Source organism: Elephas maximus, chromosome 4, assembly GCF_024166365.1.
Source record: "Elephas maximus indicus isolate mEleMax1 chromosome 4, mEleMax1 primary haplotype, whole genome shotgun sequence".
Classification (NCBI taxonomy): Eukaryota; Metazoa; Chordata; class Mammalia; order Proboscidea; family Elephantidae; genus Elephas; species Elephas maximus.
Genome location: NC_064822.1, coordinates 162,752,770 through 162,773,324, shown reverse-complemented (window position 1 = coordinate 162,773,324; position 20,555 = coordinate 162,752,770). Strand labels below are relative to the sequence as shown.

Here is a 20,555-nt window from a genome sequence, read left to right as displayed (position 1 = left end):
TATAAATACATGTTATTGTTGTTAGGTAACCATCGAGTCAATTCTGACTCATAGCAACCCTACATACAACAGAATGTAACACCCGGTCCTGTGCTATCCTCACAATCCTTGCCATACTTGAGCCCATGGTTGCAGCCACTGTGTCAACCCATCCCATTGAGGGTCTTCCTCTTTTTCACTTACCCACTACTTTACCAAGCATGATGTCATTGTTCAGGGACTGGTCTCTCTTGATAACATGTCCAAAGTATGTGAGATGAAGTCTCGTCATTCTTGTTTCTAAGGAGCATTCTGATTGTACTTCTTCTATGTATATATGTATAAATATATGCATTCATGTATACAACAACTTAAAGGGAAAGGGAAATTAACCTACATGAGCAATTAATTCTACTGCAGCATTTTCAGCTAGCAAACTCAGGTGATTTCAAAGTTTCTTCAACTGAGTAACAGAGGAAAGCATTATCCATTTATTTTATTTGTTTATTTTTACATTTCACTGTTCTTTCGCTGCAGAGCATAAGACCATGCCAAAGGGTTGTCTCATTAATACTGAAACAGGATGTCATTAATTAGGCTTATTAATGGGCTTTGGAATGCAATTGGTACCTTAATGAGCTTTCAAGAGCAGTCAACCCTTTAAAGGGTCCACTTTTCTTTGGTCACTATTGTTTATGAGGAAGATTGTTACAGCTTTCCCCAGTCTGTCAATAATGCCAACAAATGTTCAGAAAAAACTTTGTGCTTATCCTTTTCAAAATTCCACATTTGATGTCACTACTTAAATAATATCCTTCAGGGTTTACATATTGTATTAATTTTTAAAAATTGAAATGTCCCTTATTTATGATAAATGATCAATTACAGCTGGTTTACTCCACCCAGGCAAATACTATCATAACCACATTTTCCACCACCACTTTCCTAATCAACTGCATCTTTTTCTCCTTTATTCCCAGGCAGTGTGCTTTCCTTCTAGGCTTCTATGTACAGTGGATCTGAGTAGATGGGCTCAGAGAGGTGATAGAGTACTAATCATTTTTTTTTTAAATAAATAGCAATTTGATAAAGAAGCATACAATTCTAGATCAGTAGGTTTGATTTCCAAGAAGTCTAAAGTAATTACACAGAGAACTACATTCATTTGAGGAGTACAGGCCTGGTGGAATGTCTCTGTCATATACTTTTAAGTACATATTACAAGTACTATATTACACAAAGAAACAGTTTACTTGGCTTGTTAAGAGACAGATTAATCAAGATAAACATTGTAGCTTGATCAACACAGAGGAGAAGTGTTGCACTGATTTAGCTAATATTTTGATGAATCCATTTCCTGCAGAGTTCCAGGAGTACAGCAGGGAAGAGACCAGCCAAAACCCTCAGCTCTTTTGGAGCTCACCTTCAGGAGGGGTAGATGCACAATAAGCATATAAATAAACAAAATACAAAGTATGTCAGATGGTGATAGTAATACACAGAAAAATAAAGCAAGGCTAGGGAATGTCAGGAGGGAACCAACTGAAATAGAATGATTGAAGGAAGACTCATGGAGAAGGTAGCATTTGAGTAAATACTGGAAGGAAGTGAGGGGCCCAGCCACAGAGATATTTGTGGAAAGATCACTCTAGGCAGAAGGCACGGTGAGTGCAAGGCTGGAGGGTGCATTCCTGGACAAGCAAGACCAAGTGGCTGGAGAAGAGCTGGAGAAGGGAAGAGGGACATGAAGGAAGGTTGTAGAAATGAAAAACTGAGGTCCAAGAGGCAGTGTGGGGCAGATCCTCAGCCACTGTAAGGACTCTGGCTTTTACTCCAAGTGAGATCCAAAACCCAAAACTAAACCCATTGCCGTGGAGCTGAATTTTGATCAAAGGGACCTTCTAGGACATAGTAGAACTGCCCCACAGGGTTTCCCAGGCTGTAAATATTTATGGAAGCAAACTGCCACATCTTTCCCCTGTGGGGCAGCTGGTGGGTTCAAACCACTAGCCTATTGGTTAGCAGATGAGCACTTAACCACTGCCCCAACAGGGCTCCCCTAAGTAAGACAAGGAGTCATAAATGTTTTTGAGCAGAGGAGTTTCATGATCAGACTTAAAAGGACCTTGAAGAATGACTCTGGCTGCTGTGTCAGGAAAAGTGTAATGTGAGACCAGTTGGGAGGCCACTGCGATTATCCTGATGAGAGATGATGGTGGTTTGAACCCTGATGGTAGCAGTGGAGGTGGTTGAGGAGGTCGTATTCTGGATATTTCGAAGGTAGAGACAACAGGATTTTTTGGCCCATTGGATGTGGAGGTGAGAGAAAGAAAGAAGTATAGAATGACTTTAAAGTTTTTGATTTATGGGACTGGAAGTAAGGAAGCATGGTAAAATATGAAAAGAAATGACCCAGAAAGAAAACATAGTATTAAACAATACTGACAATGTCACTGACTAAATTAAAAAAGGAAATTGTTCCCATTGCTTATAATTACCAACAAGAAATATGGAATGAACACAGATAGTTCACAAATTGGAGAATGTAGCTTTCTCTGACTTAGTGCTCATGACTAACAGATTACAAATATCTTTGCCACCTAAAATTCAGAAATAACTAATTTTAAAAATGATTTTGGGAATCTGTGTTTTTTTGTTTTTAACTTTGGTCACTGGTGTTTCCATCCACACGTGAAATTGTTCAATTGAAAAATATACATACGTATTTAGCCACTAATAGGAGCCAGTAAGGTGCTGGGCAACCGCAAGAAAATTAGGCATTAGGGACCTAATTATGCAGTGCACACACCTTCTTTCCTTGCCTTTTCATTTTTTTTCTAGCATTTTGACCATGAATATCCCTGTTATAAATAGGCTGTCAGGATGTAAACAGTACTACGCCATCACCAATGTGGAAACTGAGTTAGCTGAAAATAATTGGAAAGAATCCTGACGTGAAAGTACCAAGTGGAGAGAGAAAAGAAAGGAAAGCTGGCATATGAAATTGATGTTAAATATGAAATGTGACCTAGGACAGAGTGCTGTCATTTGTATTTACTATGTAAAATGGTTTCCATCACAGAAGTGCTTCAGCAATGCCTTATTCTATATTAGGAAAATCAGATGCAGCACATTAGGGGCCTCTCTGGGACACGGAGGTTCAGAAACACAGGGCAACTGTACATCAAAGTGATCTGGCTATGCTAACTTTAGGCTGAAGGTAGAGGAAAACACAGGAGATGGATTTAAAATGTCACTAAATCAAAATGATTCTGGCAGTACACTAAATTGGCAGAATTAATCAAAGGGCTAACTTTGAGAGAGTTCACAGAGGTGAAGAGGAAAGCGTCTCCATTGTCATCGGGGCTCTCAGAGACGGGAAAGCAAGCTTACCACACCCCACTCATATCTTGCCACATAGCTTCCAGCAGCCACACGAGGAGTTACCTGCATGGACTATTTCTTGGCATGCCAACCTACCCAATTTAACCCTCGTCTCTGCCTCTTTTTTTTTTTAGATATATGGATTTTATTGTGTGGCTCCATAAGCTATACTGGAATCATAGCTTCCCCTCCCCTTTATTAAAAAAAATGTTTATGTTGACATTGACCATAACTTACTACTGTGTACAATTTCTTGTCTTGTTTTTAAATCTTATTTATAGAAATAAGTTGTACAGGATTTAAGTGGAAATAATATTGAAAATATCCCTTTTTAATAACTTCTTTTGGAAGTACTTAGCGTGTTTGTTTTTATCATTAATATTGATTCTGAGGAGTGTTCCTTTTATCTTTCTTTTCTTCTTGTACATTCATTTCACTCATTTTTATGGATGAGGTACTGAGTCATGGAGGTAAAGTATTAGGAAGTCACCCCGAGCTGGAAATTAAACCTGTAATGCCTTCTCCCTCCCCTTCCTGACCTTTCAGATCAATGGAATTTTACTTGTGAATGCTTTAAAGCTTTAGAGACAAATCCAATAAGGGCACTGGAATGCACCCTACCACTTCAGTCCAATGGGGACAAGAGAGACAAAGGGGTTGGCCTCTCTGGTGCATTCTAATCAAATCTCTCACAAGTCCCCCCAGCTAAGTACAGGAAATCTCAAGTTTTCAGCCAGTCTTCAATTTCCTAATCACGGACTTCAATTCCCTTCTGTCTTTATGCTTGAGCTAGCAGTTATTGCCTAGCAGGCTCCGTCCAGCCGTGCTGGCAGCCTCTGTGTCAAGTGTTCACATTGTTGAGATGGAACTGAAGGAGCCCACACAGTTCTGGCTTTGGAAGGGTGGTGTTGTCCTGAAAAGCACTCCTCCTCCCCGCCTGCATTCCCATAGCGTTTACTGAAGCCAGGTCTTTTCTGTTTCATTATTTCTTTTACTCATGGTCATGGCTTTTTAGCCCAGAAACTGGTATGTTTGGGAAAAGTTACTTTAACCAGACTTACAGAGAGCCTCAGTCTGACTGACTTTTAAAAACAAGTTCCATTTGACTTTCACATCAGCCACAACATAAAAGTGATTTGTTGGATGTCACTAATGACCTTTCTCGGGAAGGCCTGAGTCAGACCCTCAACAAGAGTAAACAGCATTTATCAAAATCTTCCTGCAGCAAGACAGAGCCAATAGTAATCTTTCTGCTTCTCCTTGGTCCTTCTAAGCTAACCACCTCTTATGTGTATACACACATATAAACAAACATGTCCCATAGATTGACACATATATTTTCTGGCACTTCTAGTCAACACTGCCACCACACGTCTGTCAGTTTGTCATACTGACAAACACAGTTTGGTGGCTTGTGTGTTGCTGCGATGCTGGAAGCTATGCCACTGGTATTTCAAATACCAGCAAGGTCAGCCATTACTGGACAGGTTTTAGCAGAGGGTCCAGACTAAGATAGACCAGGAAGAAGGGCTTGGTGATCCACTTTTGAAAACAATTAGCCGGTGAAAACCTTATGAATAACAGCAGAACATTGTCTGATACAAGACACACAGAATACAACTGGGGAAGAGCTCCTACCTCACAGTAAAGTCGATCTTAACGATGTAGATGGAGTAAACCTTTCTGGTCCTTCATTGGCTCAGTTGACATGACTCAAAATGAGAAGAAACAGCTGCAAATATCCATTAATAATTAGAATGTGGAATGTATGAAATATGAAATCTAAGAAAATTGGAAGGCATCAAAAATGAAACGGAATACTTGAAGCTAGATATCCTAGACATTAGTGAACTGAAAGGGACTGGTATTGGCCATTTTGAATCAGACAATCATACTATGCCTGGAATGACAAATTGAAGACAAATAGCGTGGCATTCACTATCAAAAAAGTACATTTCAAGATCTATCCTGAAGTACAACACTGTCAGTGATAGTATAATAACTATATGCCTATAAGGAAGACCAGGTAATACGATTAGTATTCAAATTTACAAATGAACCACTAATGTCAAAGATGAGGAAATTGAAGATTTTTACCAATATCTGAAGTCTAAAATTGATCAAACATGTAATCAAGATGCATTGACAATTACGGGTGATTGGAATGTAAAAACTGGAAACAAAGAAGATTTAGTAGTTGGAAAACATGGCATTGGTGATAGAAACGATGCTGGAGATTGCATGATAGAATTTTGCAAGACCAATGACCTATTCATTGGAAATGCCTTTTTCAACAACATAAATGGCAACTATACATGTGCACCTAGCCAGATGGAATACACAGGATTCAAATCAACTGCAACTGTGGAAAGAGATGAGGGTGAAAGTCAACATGATTAGTCAGAACAAGGCCAGGGGCTAACTGGAGAACTGACCATCAATTGCACATATGCAAGTTCAAGGTGAAGCTGAAGAAAATTAAAACAAGTCCTCGAGAGTCAAAGTACAAGCTTGAGTATATCCCACCCAAATTTAGAGACCATCTCAAGAATAGATTTGATGTATCGAACACTATTGACTGAAAACCAGATGAGTTGCAGAATGACATGAAGGACATCATACATGAAGAACGCAAAAGGTCATTAAAAAGACAAGAAAGAAAGAAAAGACCAAAATAGATGTCAGAAGAGCTTCTGAAAGTTGCTCTTGAAAATAGAGTAGCTAAAGCAAATGTAAGAAATGATGAGGTAAAAGAGCTGAACAGATTTCAAAGGGTGGCTCAAGGAGACCTAGAGTTAGAAAACCAAAAGGGAAGAACATGTTTGGCATTTTTCAAGCCGAAAGAACTGAAGAAAAAAACTGAATTCAAGCCTTGAGTTGCAATATTGAAGGATTCTACTGCAAAAGACTTCTTTAAAGTGTTCAAAGGCAAAGATGTCACTTTAAGGACTAAGGTGCATTCTGACCCAAGACATGGTGTTTTCAATTTTCTCACATGGATGTGAAAACTGAACAATGAATAAGGAAGACCAAAGATGAATTGCTGCCTTTGAATTATAGTGTTGGCAAAGAATATTGAATATATCATGGACTGCCAGAAGAACAAACAAATCTGTCTTGGAAGAAGTACAATCAGAATGCTCCTTAGAAGAAAGGACGGTGAGACTACGTCTCATATACTTTGGACATGTTATCAGGAGGGACCAGTCAATGGAGAAGGACATCATGCTTAGTAAAGTATAAGGTCAGAAAAAAAAAAAGGGAAGACCCTTAACAAGATGAACTGACACAGTGGCTGCAACAACTGTGAAGATGGTGCAGGACCAGGCGGTGTTTCCTTCTCTCGTACATAGGGTTGCTATGAGTTGAAACCAACTTGATGGCACCTAACAACATAACAACAACAGTCAATACTGATGAAAATTGGGACTTTCTACAGTCAGAGGAAACTTACCATACCTAAAGTTCTGAAAGACAACAATTTATCTGCATTACTTCATTTGGTACCTACGTTTAAACAGTGAGTTTTTCAGACACATAATTAACAACAAAAAATGTCACGTGCCTGTGATGGAGAATCACATACACTGCAATTTCCCTAAAACTATAGGTGGTAGATACAGCCCTGCGTCAGGCAATACTGGGAAAGGGCCTTTGTAGATAAAACACAGTCTTATACCATCTTACAGAGATATTTTTTTTTTCCTGAACATAAACCTGTAAGGCTATTTCTTGAAAATGTTATTACACTCAATATTAATGGAAAAAAAGTTTTGTGTTCCCAGCCTCCAAACTGACAGGCATTTATTTTAAAACAACATAAAATCCTACTAAATAGGCTTAATTACTTCAATAGTTAACATTCATTATCACAATATATCCTAACAAGGTGTTTCCCTTTCATTAATTATTCTACAATATGTTGTTTCCCTGCTCTTTTTTAGAGCAATTTTCTCTTTTATGATGAAGACAAAGCTCACAAAAATTTATACAAATTACACTCTCTGTTAAGTAATTCAACCTGTAATGCAAAACGAAATAAATTATAGCAAAGACAAACCAACAAAAACAATAAAAAATAATATCATGCTCACTAAATAAGTTGGCATCAGAGGGGTCATGCTGTATAAAATTGCACTGACAAAAACTAACTAACCACCAATAAATACTCTGAGCAGAGAAACTCATACAGCTCACCCAAATATACAACTGCAAATATGGCTGTGTGGCGATCCCTCTCAAGGCACTCAAATGGTCATGAAGTACAAAATCCAAATTGGTCCCTGTGAAAATAAGAAGATACGCTTCAAAAGGCAAAATAGGAAGAAAATGCATTTAATGAAACTCATCATAATGTCAAGTTCTCAGGATCCAAATAGGCAAATTTGGGGATAATGCAAAAATAGTCATTTGTTGGAATACAGAACAGGTGTGGATGTGGTGAGGAAGGGTAAAAGGGGATTGAGAGTTGAGTACCTAGTTGGCTTTGTCCCAGGTATAGCTGATACACAAGATTGTGACACAAATCAAGGAGGACCATGGACCTTCTTCAAGCTAATCCTTGGGGCAATGAGTAGTCATTTGAGGGGTCATAGACCCCTCTGAAAAATCTCCTCAAACCTATGGGACCTCTCTCCCCAAAAAGCACCCGCATATACACAAGTTTTGGCTTACAATTGCCACTGTTCAAGATCATCCATGATTCAAGAATCCTAATTAAGAACCTTTGTTCCAGGGACCAAAACCAGCAGCTAACGAGTCACTTCTGACTCACGGTGATCCCATGCGTATCAGAGTAGAACTGTGCTCCAAAGCGTTTTCAGTGTCTGATTTTTCTTAAGTAAATTGCCAGGCTTTTCTTCTAGGGCGCCTCTGAGTGGACTCAACCCTCCATTCTTTCAGTTAACAACTAAGCATGTTAACCACTTGCACTATGCAGGGACTCTGCTCTAGGGACAGCCAATCTAAATTATAAGGTCTCTTCTTTCTGTTGGTTCACTCTTTTTGTAATGACTCGTTATTCATAAATAGAGTCATAAATGAATAGAGATAGCTGTGAGGCTACACCAAGCATGATCGAATTGATGACTATGAACAGTTAATTATCTTTTGGACAAGCTCTGTTAACACATTCTACCAAAACTTAAACTACTGTCTGGGAATGAATTAAGTGCAGCTGGCAGTTATCCATTAACTCATGGCGCTCCAGGCTATCTGGTAAAACGATGGCTATTTGTCCTGAAATTCTGTGCAAACAAAACAATTTTGTGAATCAACTCATATTTTAAACCTACTTAGCAAATGAACTTTGCTCCATAGGAGAAATTTTACAGTAAGTCTTTTGGTGGAAATAATCATGACCTAAAATATTTTATAAATCTTATTTTGTATATATCAGCTTTTCCAAAAGTGGGAAGCTCCTGAACTAATTTACATAGAATGACCTAAACAGGTTCATAAGTTAATAACAGAATGCTGCCTTGAGGACAAAAGAACTTGGCCAATTCTATACACATGCTGGTTTAGGATTGTAACTGTTTATTTGGCAATGCCTTGGTGATCCTTGTGCAGCAATTGTGATTTTTACCCCAGAAGTTAACAGTACTGTAGAGTTTTCTCTACTGTGTCTTGCATTGGTCTTATTTCCTTGGTTAAGTTTTCTGCAGCAGGGTCCTTCCCTTTTGCTTCATGTTTTTCTCCCACAGTGCCTGGCCAAGGAAGGGACCACTGGGCTTTAGGGTGGTTGGAAAAAGTGTTACATATGGGCCATGAAAGTGGGAAGTAGTTGGACAAATGGACAAGAAAAAGAAGGGCAATCCAGCAGGGGCAATGGCAGAAATAAAGGCTCAGAGGTGGGAATGCAAATCCAGAGTCAGGGGAGAAAGCCAGATGTCATATAGATACAGAGAACCCATGCAAAAGAACTGGAAATAAGATGGCCCATCTGGGTGGTGGGCCTAAGCGCCCAGTACATAAAAAGATCTTAACAGATGTTAGTTGTTGTCATTATTCAAAGCATTTCTTAAATCAGATAAGAGTTTAATAATTCAACTGGTTTGTATGAGTGTGTATGTGAGCATTTGGGGATTTTTGTCTTTTTTGGTGGGGAGGGGGAGAAAGAGGAATCCTGGCATTTTCTTTATTTATATTCTGGCACTCCCTTCATTTAGCGAGGCATAAAACTCAGGAAAGGCTGTTAGAGCAGAAAAGCAGCTTTTTTTTGAAGGTCAAACCCTGGCCTTTTAGGTCTCAGAAGCTCGGGGCCAAAAGGAGTGCAGCTGAGAAGTCCTGATGAGATAAAGCAAGGCTCCCACCCCTTCCTGCCCAGGACCAGATAACATTTTCTCAGTCTAATGGTTGTAGAAAAGAGTACTGGTGGCACAACAGTTAAGCACTGGGCTGTGACCTGAAAGGTCTGTTGTTCAAACCCATCAACCAAGAGATCTGCTCCCATGAGGCAGTTCTACTCTGTCTCATAGGGTCACTATGAATCAAAATCTACTCAACGGCACACAATAATAACAAAGGTTGCGGAAGGAGTCCCTGGGTGGTGCAAATGGTTAAGTGCTGGACTACTAACCAAAAGGTTGGCGGTTCAAACACACCCAGAGTTGCCTCGGAAGTAAGCCCTAGCAATCTGCTTCTGAAAGGCCTTGAAAACCTTATGCAGCAGTTCTACTCTACACATCTGGATGCACCATGAGTTGGAATCAAGTCAACGGCAACTAACAATAACAACAAGGGTTTCTGGGTAGGTGATGAACACTGGTAAAATGGAGGGGAAGTGAGGAGGGTGGAAGTCACTGTATCCCCATGTGAGGATTGGGCCTGGAGTCACTGGACATTCACACTGGTTATTATGTTAGCAATACTAATGATAATCACAATGATATCTACAAATATTTGTTGAACGCTTTAATGTATGCCTGATACTGTTATAAGTACTTTACACAAAATTCATTTCATCCTTACAACAAACCTAACCAACAACCAGTTGGCATAGAGTTGATTCTGATTCATGGTGACACCATGTGTGTCAGAGTAGAACTGTGCTTCATGGAGTTTTCAATGGCTAATTTTTTAGTGACAGATTGCCAGGCCTTTCTTCTGAGGTACTTCTGGGTAGATTCAAAGCTCCAAACTTTCAGTTAGGAAGTAGCTGATTACATTAACCATTTACACCAGGTAAATGGTTAATGTAATCAGCTACTTTACCTGCCTCCCACAACAACCCTGGAGGTACTTACTGTGTATTAGTTCCATGTTTTCATAGTCTTATAGGAAGGTTAATTTTGCAACAAGAAGCCACTATATCTTTGGTAACTTGTTACAGTAGTAATAGGAAGCTAATAAAGTCATTTAGACAATTTTAACAACACATCTATGGACTGACATTTGCCCAGATGAAACAAAAAATAACAAATATTCACACAGCTAATACATATTGCAACAAGAAATAATAACTTCTGAAACTGGTGTTTTTTAAAAAACTCTTCTAGCTGAAGTGTATAGGATAGAAAAGAGGGATAAAAGACTGGAATTAGAGCAAATTATTAGAAGGTTATTGCAATATCAGGGAAATGGGATATCTTGGGTGTCGGGGCCCTGGGACCTAAAACAGACAATTTGGCACATCAAAGATGACACCAAGGATTCCAGTCTATGTGTCTTGGGGATTGGATCAGAAATTCAAAGCAACATATCAGAAATTCAAAGTTCAGAAATTCAAAGCAGTAGCCTATTGGGAATTGGAGGTGGAGGACTAAGTCATATCAGAAACAAGTTTAGATCTTTCCCTATCCTAATGTTAGTGCAAAGACCCACAAAATAGGTAAAACAATCACATTACAGTCTTATATAATCAATAAGTAATTTACCCCACCCAAAACCCCACTGCCGTCGAGTCAAGTAATTTACCAGCAGTTTCTAATTTCATGAAATAGTTGATTGATAATCAATGCTTATGTCTAATTGTCCAAGTTGCAAAATTGAGAATATTGTCAAATGATAATGAATTGACTTTGGGGTAATTTAAATTTAGTGATTCCTCCTTAGTTAACAGATGAAAATCCACAACTAGGATGCAGGACTTGACATTATCAAAAAAAATGTTAAAATACTGAAAAGTCCACCTAATCCTATGGCTATTATATTTCATTTTTCTATACAGGAGGTATGGTAGGCTGAATAATGGTCCCCCAAAAGTGTCCATATTCTAATCTCCAGAACCTGTGACTATGTTAGATTACCTGGCAAAGGGGAATTAAAGTAGCAGATAGAATTAAGGTTGCTAATCAGCTGATCTTAAAATAGGGAGAGTATCTTGGCTTATCCATCTGGGTCCAATACAATCACAAGTAATTGTTAACTAGTTGCTCTCGAGTTGATTCCAATTCATGGCAACCCCATGTATATCAGAGTAGGACCATACCCCACAGGGTTTTCAATGGCTAATTTTTTCAGAAGTACATCTCTGAGGCACCTCTGGGTATGAAGGAACCTTCTTAGGAGGAGTCCTTAAACCTAGAATTTCTTCTCCTATCTGGATGGTCAGATAATTAATAATCAACCAAGAGTTACCAGGAGTTCAACCAAGCATGATGGGAGAACCCAGGTATGACTTGAACCTCCAACCTTTCAGTTAGCAGTCAAACACATTAACTGTATGTACCACCCAAGGACTCCAAAATGTAATCACAAGAGTCTTTAAAAGGGGAAGAGTGTGGTTCTGATGTGAGAAAGATTTGGCCCAAAACTGTTGACTTTGAAGATGGAGGAAGGGGCTACAAGTCAAGGAATGCAGATAGCCTCTAGAAGCAAGAAAAGGCAAGGCAACAGTTTCTCTCCTATAGCCTTTAGACAACAGTGCACCCTGCCAACACCTGGATTTTAGCCCAGTGAGACCCATTTTGGACTTCTGACCTCCAGAGCTGTTAGATAATACATTTGTGTTGTTCTAAGCCACTATGTTGAGGTGTAGTTCATACACCTCAACATAAAGAAAACAAAAATCCTTACAACTGGACCAATATGCAATATCATGATAAATGGAGAAAAGACTGAAGTTGTCAAAGATTTCACTTTACTTGGATCCACCATCAACACCCATGTAAGCGCAGTCAAGAAACCAGAAGATGCACTTCAGTGGGCAAATCTAATGCAAAAGACCTCTTTAAAGTGTTGAAAAGCAAAGATGTCACCTTGAAGACTAGGGTGCACCTGATCCAAGCCATAGTATATGCATGTGAAAGCTGGACAATGAATAAGGAAGACAGAAGAATTGATGCCTTTGAATTGTGGGGTTGGCAAAGAATATGGAATATACCATGGACTGCCAAAAGAACAAACAAACCTGTCTTGGAAGAAGTACAACCAGAATGCTCCTTAGAAGCAAGGATGGCGAAACTACATCTTACATACTTTGGACATGTTGTCAGGAGACATCAGTCCCTGGACAAGGACATCATGCTTGGTAAAGTACAGGGTCAGCGAAAAAGAGGAAGACCCTCAACGAGATGGATTGACACAGTGGCTGCAATAATGGGCTCAAGTATAACAACAATTGTGAGCATGGCACATGACCAGGCAATGTTTCATTCTGTTGTATATAGGGTTGCTGTGAGTCAGCACTGACTCAATGGCACCTAACAACAACAACAAGAAGCCACTATATCTTTGGTAACTTGTTACGGTAGTAACAGGAAGCTAATAAGTAATTTAGACAATTTTAACAACACATCTATGGACTGACATTTGCCTACATGAAACAAACAATAACAAATATTCATAGACTTTCCAATTATATTCTTGGCAATGGGGATGGTCTTAACTACGAATTGAGTATAAAAATTCTAACTAGGCCATGTTCTAGTCCACCTTTTACATTAAAAAAAGTGTTGGCAACAGTGTTCTCCACATCCTAGGAAGCAACTGCTTCCTTTTATCAGGACATATCCCTAATTTAAAAGCAAAGAAGGCCAAAAATCTAGGTGTTTTGCGTGGGTGTATAGAAAAATTTCTATTAGGGGAACTTGCCTTGTTCAGGAGCCCTGGTGGCATAGTGGTTAACCAACAACTAACCAAAAGGTCAGCAGTTCAAATCCACCAGCCGCTCCTTGGAAATCCAATAGGGCAGTTCTATTCTGTCACATACGGTTCCTATAAGTCAGAATCAATTCAATGACAATGAGCTTTTTGGTTTTTACCTTGTTCAGGGAAAAGGCTCCTACACTAACTCAATAGTTCGTTGGCATAAAAAGGAGAACAGTCAGGGTTATCGCCTTATTTTCTTCCTGCCAGCTTCCTCCTTCCAGGGCTGTACTGTCAGTCCATTCTTTCAATCAAAAGGCACAGCTCCTTCTGCCAAAGACTCAGAGCTATTCTCAGCAGGTTGCTGGGTTAGGGGTCACATGGTCACTTTAAGATCAATACAGCCCTTAACCTTATTAAATAACAAGACAAGAGAATTCCAGACAGCATGAAAGGCTGAAGTCCAATAAAAGTTCCCTTAACCAAGTCCCAAGTATAATAACACAAGTGATGTCGTCTTGGAATATAAGATAAAACCACCCTGTTCAGGGGTCAGAAAGTAGAGAAAACCTTAACTTGGTTAAAAGGGCCCTTTAGCTTATTTTAGACAAGTTACTGCTCAGGGGTCTTTGACAAGGAACCAGCACTGTGCTAGCTCAGCACTATTAACTGCATTAGAAACTGTATTACTCACCTGTATAAGTTCAGTTGGTTACAGAAAATAGTACCTCTGACTTCAGTATAATACCTTGAATTTCATAGATGAACACAGATTCTGTTATAGAATAAATTAACTTTTGACCACGTCATGAACCAACATCAAAAACCTAAAGGTCTTCCTAAGTGGGAAGGCAGAAGTCAGACCCAAGGAAGAATTCATCTCCGTCTCAGAGGTCTCCTCCCAAGAAGTCCTTAAACCTAAAATTTCTTCTTCTATGTGAATGGTCAGATAATTAATAATCAACCAAGAGTTACTCGGAGTTCAACCAAGTATGATAGGAAAACTCAACAAGTAAGAGTTGTGCTTCATGTCTTCAAGAAATTGCCATTAAGTTGAGGAAATCAACCATGGAACAGTTACAATAAGTAATTATATATTTATTTGTGTATTTATTGATCTTGCTTTTACTCCACGAAGGGAAGAACTAAGCAATCTTGTTCACTGCTACACCCACACCACAGTGAGTAGCACAAAGTAGGCACTCAAAACTACTTGTTGAAGGAAACAATGAAACCCCAAATGTGTGAACAGTGACACCTAGAAAGAAGTAGTTTAGGAGCCATAGCTGCTTAAAAGGGAAGTTTAAAGCCACATTTGTTTGGCTTTAAACTTGTACATATAAGATAGAAAACATGTCAATTATACATATCAAAGAAATGTGGTAGGCGGGGGAGCAATGAATATTAAGGATTATGAAAAAATTAATATCCCCCAATTTCTCTTTGATGGCAAGTGCAATGAGGGTTCGGAGCAAAGGAAGGTCAGTTTTAGCTAATTAAGAAAGATTTCATGGAAAATAATTTATTTTGCTCATTTTCCAAAAAGGGCAAAAGGCATACCCCACTCAACTCTTCCTGATGTCTTACTCTGGGAAGCTGAAGTAAAAAGAAGTCTCCACTATATGGGTCTGTTCACTAGGAAGGACAAGATTGAAAGCAAACTGACCATTCATTCCTCTCTACACAGTATAGCATAGTGCTTAAGTATCCAAATTGCCTGGATTTGAGTCCTAGCTCTGCAATTTATTAGCTTCCTTAACTTCCCTATGCCTCAAATGTCTCCATACGTAAAATAGGAATAGTAATAGTGGTTAAGAGCTTGGCTGCTAACCACAAGGTCAGCAGTTCAAATCCACTGGCCTCTCCTTGGAAACCCTGTGGGGCACTTCTATTCTGTCCTATAGAGTCGCTATGACTCAGAATCGACTCAATGGCAATTTTTTTTTTTTAATGGTAATTACTTTATAGGCTAAGATGGAATGGCAGAGACAATAATGCTTACCAAAATAGTCTACGTGTTGTCCTACATTTCCGGACGCTTTACAGTTACGTGAGTCATGTGACTAATTCTGACCAATAGGTTGTGAGCAAAAGTAATGTGTATCACTTCCTGGCCAAACAGTTTAGAAGCTGGCGCACAAGTCTCCATGTTCTCTCCTCCCCTGCTATGTTAGTGACCCAGTGTTGCCATGATAAAAATATCACAAGTGGGTGGCTTTAAAGAATGGAAATTTTCTTTCTCACAGCTGATATTATTAAAAATAAAATTACTAAAAGGATTAATTTTTCAGGTAGAAGGAAATAATCCCAGATAGCAGCACTGGAATGCAGGAAGGAATGAAAAGATGACATTTTCAAAATCTAAGGTCAGTAATTTTCACAACGACAAGGAGTTCACCATTTTATAACCAGAGCTTAGCACATTGATTATCTCTTGATAAGTGTTTAATAAACACATGGCGCCAACTGTTAAAATATTATCTTCACTTTGCTTGAAATGAACAGCTTCCTCACTCCCATCCTCATTTGTCTTAAGGTTTTACATTCCTAAAATTATCCATTACCTTTTGAAAGCAAGATAAGGACAATCCAAATGTCTATTCCTGGTCTGAAAATGAATTTGTGTCATTTGTTGTTTTTAGCTGTTGTCGAGTCAGTCCCAAATCATGGCAACCCCATGCACACACAGTGGAACAAAATGTTGCGTGGTCCTATGCCACTGCCCTGATTGGTTGCAGATTAAACCATAGGGTAGATCACCAAGCCTTTCTTTCTAGTCCAACTTAGTCTGAAATCTCTGCTGAAACCTGTTCAGCATTATAACAACACACAAGACTCCAGTGACACATAGGCTGTGGCTGCGCATGAACTACACTGGCTGGGAATCGAACCCCTGTCTCCCACATGGGAGGCAAGAATTCTACTACTGAACCACCAATGCCACTCTCCTAAACACCCCAAAATAAAAAAATAAAATCTTAAGAAGATGGTTGTTCCAAACCGTTCCTTCCACTCAATACTTTCTCCCATTCCAAGAGAGAAATTACCTCAAGCAATCCTCACTGACCAGGAAAAGTCTCTTAAAGGAAAGAATCTACAAAATCAGCTGATTCTTTCACTTACAGCTAGTAAAAATCCTAAACCCTTTTGATATATTTAGTTTCATCAGCACAACATGAAGCAGGGAAGATAAGGTATAGGAGAAATCCTTAGGGCTCCTTCTGGGCTTCTTAGCCAAATTTCATATCAACCTGTTGCGGTCTAGTCAATTCTGACTCATAGCAACCCTATACGACAGAATAGAACCACCCCCTAGGGTTTCCAAGGAGCAGCTGGTGGATTCAAACTGCCAACCTTTTGGTTAGCAGCTGGATGCTTAACTACTGTGCCACCAGCGCTCCTTCCATTATATAGTGGTCACCAAATGTATTCAATAACGACCCATTTTGAAGGCCTAAAAGCTGTGAAAAAAGTGGCTTAATAGACTATGTAAGTCTCCTCCCACCCCTTCAAAGAATATCTGAGGTCAGGTGGCAGCAAGAAGGCAAAGCTAGCCTTAACCAGTAAAACAATGTTTTTTGCATGCTTTTCTTTATCTTTATCTGAGGCTTAGAAATGCAATTAGCGTTCTTGGCTGCAGCTCCTTTGTGTGAAAGGCACATTGTGCAGCTTTCTTCACAGCACAGAGGCTCCCTGCAGTGAAAGCCTCTCCTGAACGGAGTTAGTGAATGCAGACATTTTCTTGTGCCTTATCTGCACCTCTCTACAATAAACCCTCTCCCACACAAATACATATTTTCATTATCTTATTTTTAGAAATGCAGTTTGAAGAGGGGAAGTGTGATACGACATTCTAATTGTAGTAGATTCCTCCGTCTGAGTCTCTCTAGGATCTGGCTGCAAATACAGCGATTTTAACACTAGATTTCAGCACATCCAGCATCAGTTCCACTTAGCCATATTACAAGCCATGTGCACTGCAGTCGCAGGAGCTCTATCCCACACATTCATTAGTCAAAATATATCATGCAATATGCTTATTCTCTGTTATAGCTTAAGTATCTGATCTGGAGTGTGAGTGTAGCAAATAGGTTTAGAGTTCTATAGTCCATGAGTTGAATTCTCAGGTTATTCTCAAGTCTTAAGTTAGCCACTTCTTCAAGCCACAAGAGTATTATTCTATTGCAATAGTTTTAAAACTAACCCCCCCCAAAACCCAAACCTGTTGCCATCGAGTCGATTCCAACTCATAGCGACCCTATAGGACACAGTAGAACTGTCCTATGGGGTTTCCAAGGAGCACCTCGTGGAATCGAACTGCCAATCTTTCGGTTAGCAGCTGTAGCTCTCGACCACTACTCCACCAGGCTTCCTTGAAACTAAAAGAACTCTCAAATTACCTAATTTACCAGCTGAGAGAAATTTGTTACCTGAAGAATCTGACAGAACTAACAGTAATACCAAGAGAGGTTGGAGACTGTCATAAAACTAGGGAATTGGAAGGGCGGAGCCAAGATGGCGGAATACACAGGCGCTTCCGGCAAGCCCTCTTTACAACAAAGACCCCAAAAAACAAGTGAAACCAGTATATTTGTGACAAGCTGGGAGCCCTGAGCATAAAAGGCAAGGTTAGACAATGAATTGAGGGGCAGGCAGAGGAAGAGACTGTTCAGAAGTGGAGAGGAGTACCGGACCTGAATCACAAGGAGCCCTCAGGCACCATTTCAGAGCGGCAGCAGCAGCAGCAGGCTGGTACTAGAGTTTGGCCATGGTTTCCTCAGGGAGAAACAACCAGCCGCACAGCCCACTCACATCTACCAAAACTGAGAAGAATGGCACTCTCAGCAAAAGCTAAGTACTTGCGTATATTTTACCGTGCCCCCCTCAACCCCCAAGCTGGCTTCAGGGGCTGAATCCCTGGGCCTGAGATAGGACCTGTTGAGTACCTAGAGCCATCCTCCTGGCCTTGGGGAAGGAAAAACATTGCAACTGGGGAGAAAACATAATTTGCCAGCTCCATTAACCGGGGGAGCTCAGGACAGAAGTGGCTCCTGTCTAGGCATAAACCGTCTGTGGACCTTGAGCACCTTTCCCTTCTGCATGGACCTGTGTGGGCCTATTTCGGGAGACTAGGCCCTTGTCGGCAAACTCCAACCATCTCAGCTGTACGGTACAGAGGTGGGTGTTTCATGTCTGACATCGCTTGGCCTATTAAACAAGGTCCTCACCTACTCACATCAGGGACTTCAGGACTGGTAGCTCCACTCAGGTCACCCAGCCACCCATAAGAGGGGTCCAAAGATAACTGGTACCTCCCAGTCCTTACAACCAAAAACTTTGGGTGCCCATGGTCTGTCTGCAGAACCCACCCACCTGCACACTCTAGGGAACAGGGACGCGTTTTCCTCAGAGACACTCGAGGGTCGGTTCTCAGCCCCCTGCCTTGTTCAGAGCATGACCCCCTGCTGCAATAAGATACTGGTATATATTCCAATCACCCCTGCCCCTCTAAGACTATAAGACAGAGCCTGTACCACACACTTGATGATCAGCTACCCAGAAACTTGAGCTGAATTCATACAAGAAAACTGAATGGACTCCTAGACTGATTTACCTGATAACAGCTCTAGCCAGCTGGGGACAGGACATCAGAGCTCCAAAGACAAAAATAAGCTAGCTCACTCAAGCAACCCATAGGGGTATACCAAAACAAAACAAAGCAAGCAGCTACGACACGGTAAGCAAGCATAAAATAATACAATAACTTATAGATGGCTCGGAGACAACAGTCAATATCAAGTCACATAAAGAAACAGACCATGATCACCTCAACAGGCTCTCAAAACAAAGACCAGGGATCTTCTAGAATAAAGTGCATTCCTGAAATTACCAGAGCCAGAATACAAAAGTTTAATATACAGAACCCTTCAAGACATCAGGAAGGAAATGAGGCAATACACAGAACAAGACAAGGTGCACACAGATAAAGCAATTGAAGAAAGTAGAAAGGTTATTCAGGAACATCATGAAAAGTTTAAAAGCTGGAAAAATCCATAGACAGAGAGCAATCAGAAATTCAAAAGATTAACAATAAAATTACAGAAGTAGACAACTCAATAGAAAGTCAGAGGAGCAGAATTGAGCAAGTAGAAGCTAGAATTTCAGGACTTGAAGATAAATCACTTGACACTAATATATTTGAAGAAAAATCAGATAAAAGAATTTTAAAAAATGAAGAAAACTTAAGAATCATGTGGGACTCTATCAAGAGAAAGAACCTATGCGTGATTGGAGTACCAGAACAGGGAGGGATAATAGAAAATACAGAGAGAATTGTCGAAGATTTATTGGCAGAAAACTTCCCTGATATCGTGAAAGATGAGAAGATATCTATCCAAGATGCTGAACGAACTCCATATGAGGTAGATGGTAAAAAAAAGCCACCAAGACATATTATAATCAAACTTGCCAAAACCAAAGATAAAGAGACAATTATAAGAACAGTGAGCGATAAACTAAAAGTCACGTACAAAGGAGAAACAACAAGAATAAGCTTGGACTACTAGGCACAAACCATGCAGGCAAGAAGGCAATGGGATGACATATGTAAAAAATTTAAGGAAAAAAATTGCCCACCAAGAATCATATATGCAGCAAAACTCTCTTAAATATGAAGGTGAAATTAAGACATTTCCAGATGAACACAAGTTGAGGGAATTCGTAAAAACCAAACCAAAACTACAAGAAATACCAAAGGGAGTTCAGTGGTTAGAAAATCAATAATATCAGGTATCAACCCAAGACTAGAACACTGGGCAGAGCAACCAGAAGTCAACCCAGACAGGGAAACAAAAAAAAAAAAAAACAAAGCAAGATTATTAAAAAAAGAAAAAGAAAAAAAAAGGCTTAAAACAGGGTAATAGCGATGTTATTATATAAAAGAAGACAACATTAAAACAATAAAGAGGGACTAAAATGTTTTTTTTTTTTTTTAAGAAATGTAATCATACACCTTTGCTATGGAGAGGAAGATACGGCGATACAAAGAAAAGTTAGGCTTAAGCTTAGAAAAATAGGGGAAAATAATAAAGTAACCACAAAGAAGACAAACTATCCTACTCATCAAAATGAAATACAAGAAAAAAATAGAGACTCAGCAGAAA

The 20,555-nt window shown here is 39.6% G+C and overlaps 1 long non-coding RNA gene across 1 annotated transcript in view; it reads right to left on the bottom strand.

The window, feature by feature from the left end:
• LOC126075909 (uncharacterized) overlaps positions 1-20,555 on the bottom strand; it is a 267,435-nt gene that overhangs the window by 37,799 nt on the left and 209,081 nt on the right. The window contains exon 2 of the long non-coding RNA XR_007517351.1: positions 7,561-7,646. This is a non-coding gene — a long non-coding RNA (uncharacterized LOC126075909). The remainder of the gene's footprint in view (positions 1-7,560; positions 7,647-20,555) is intronic.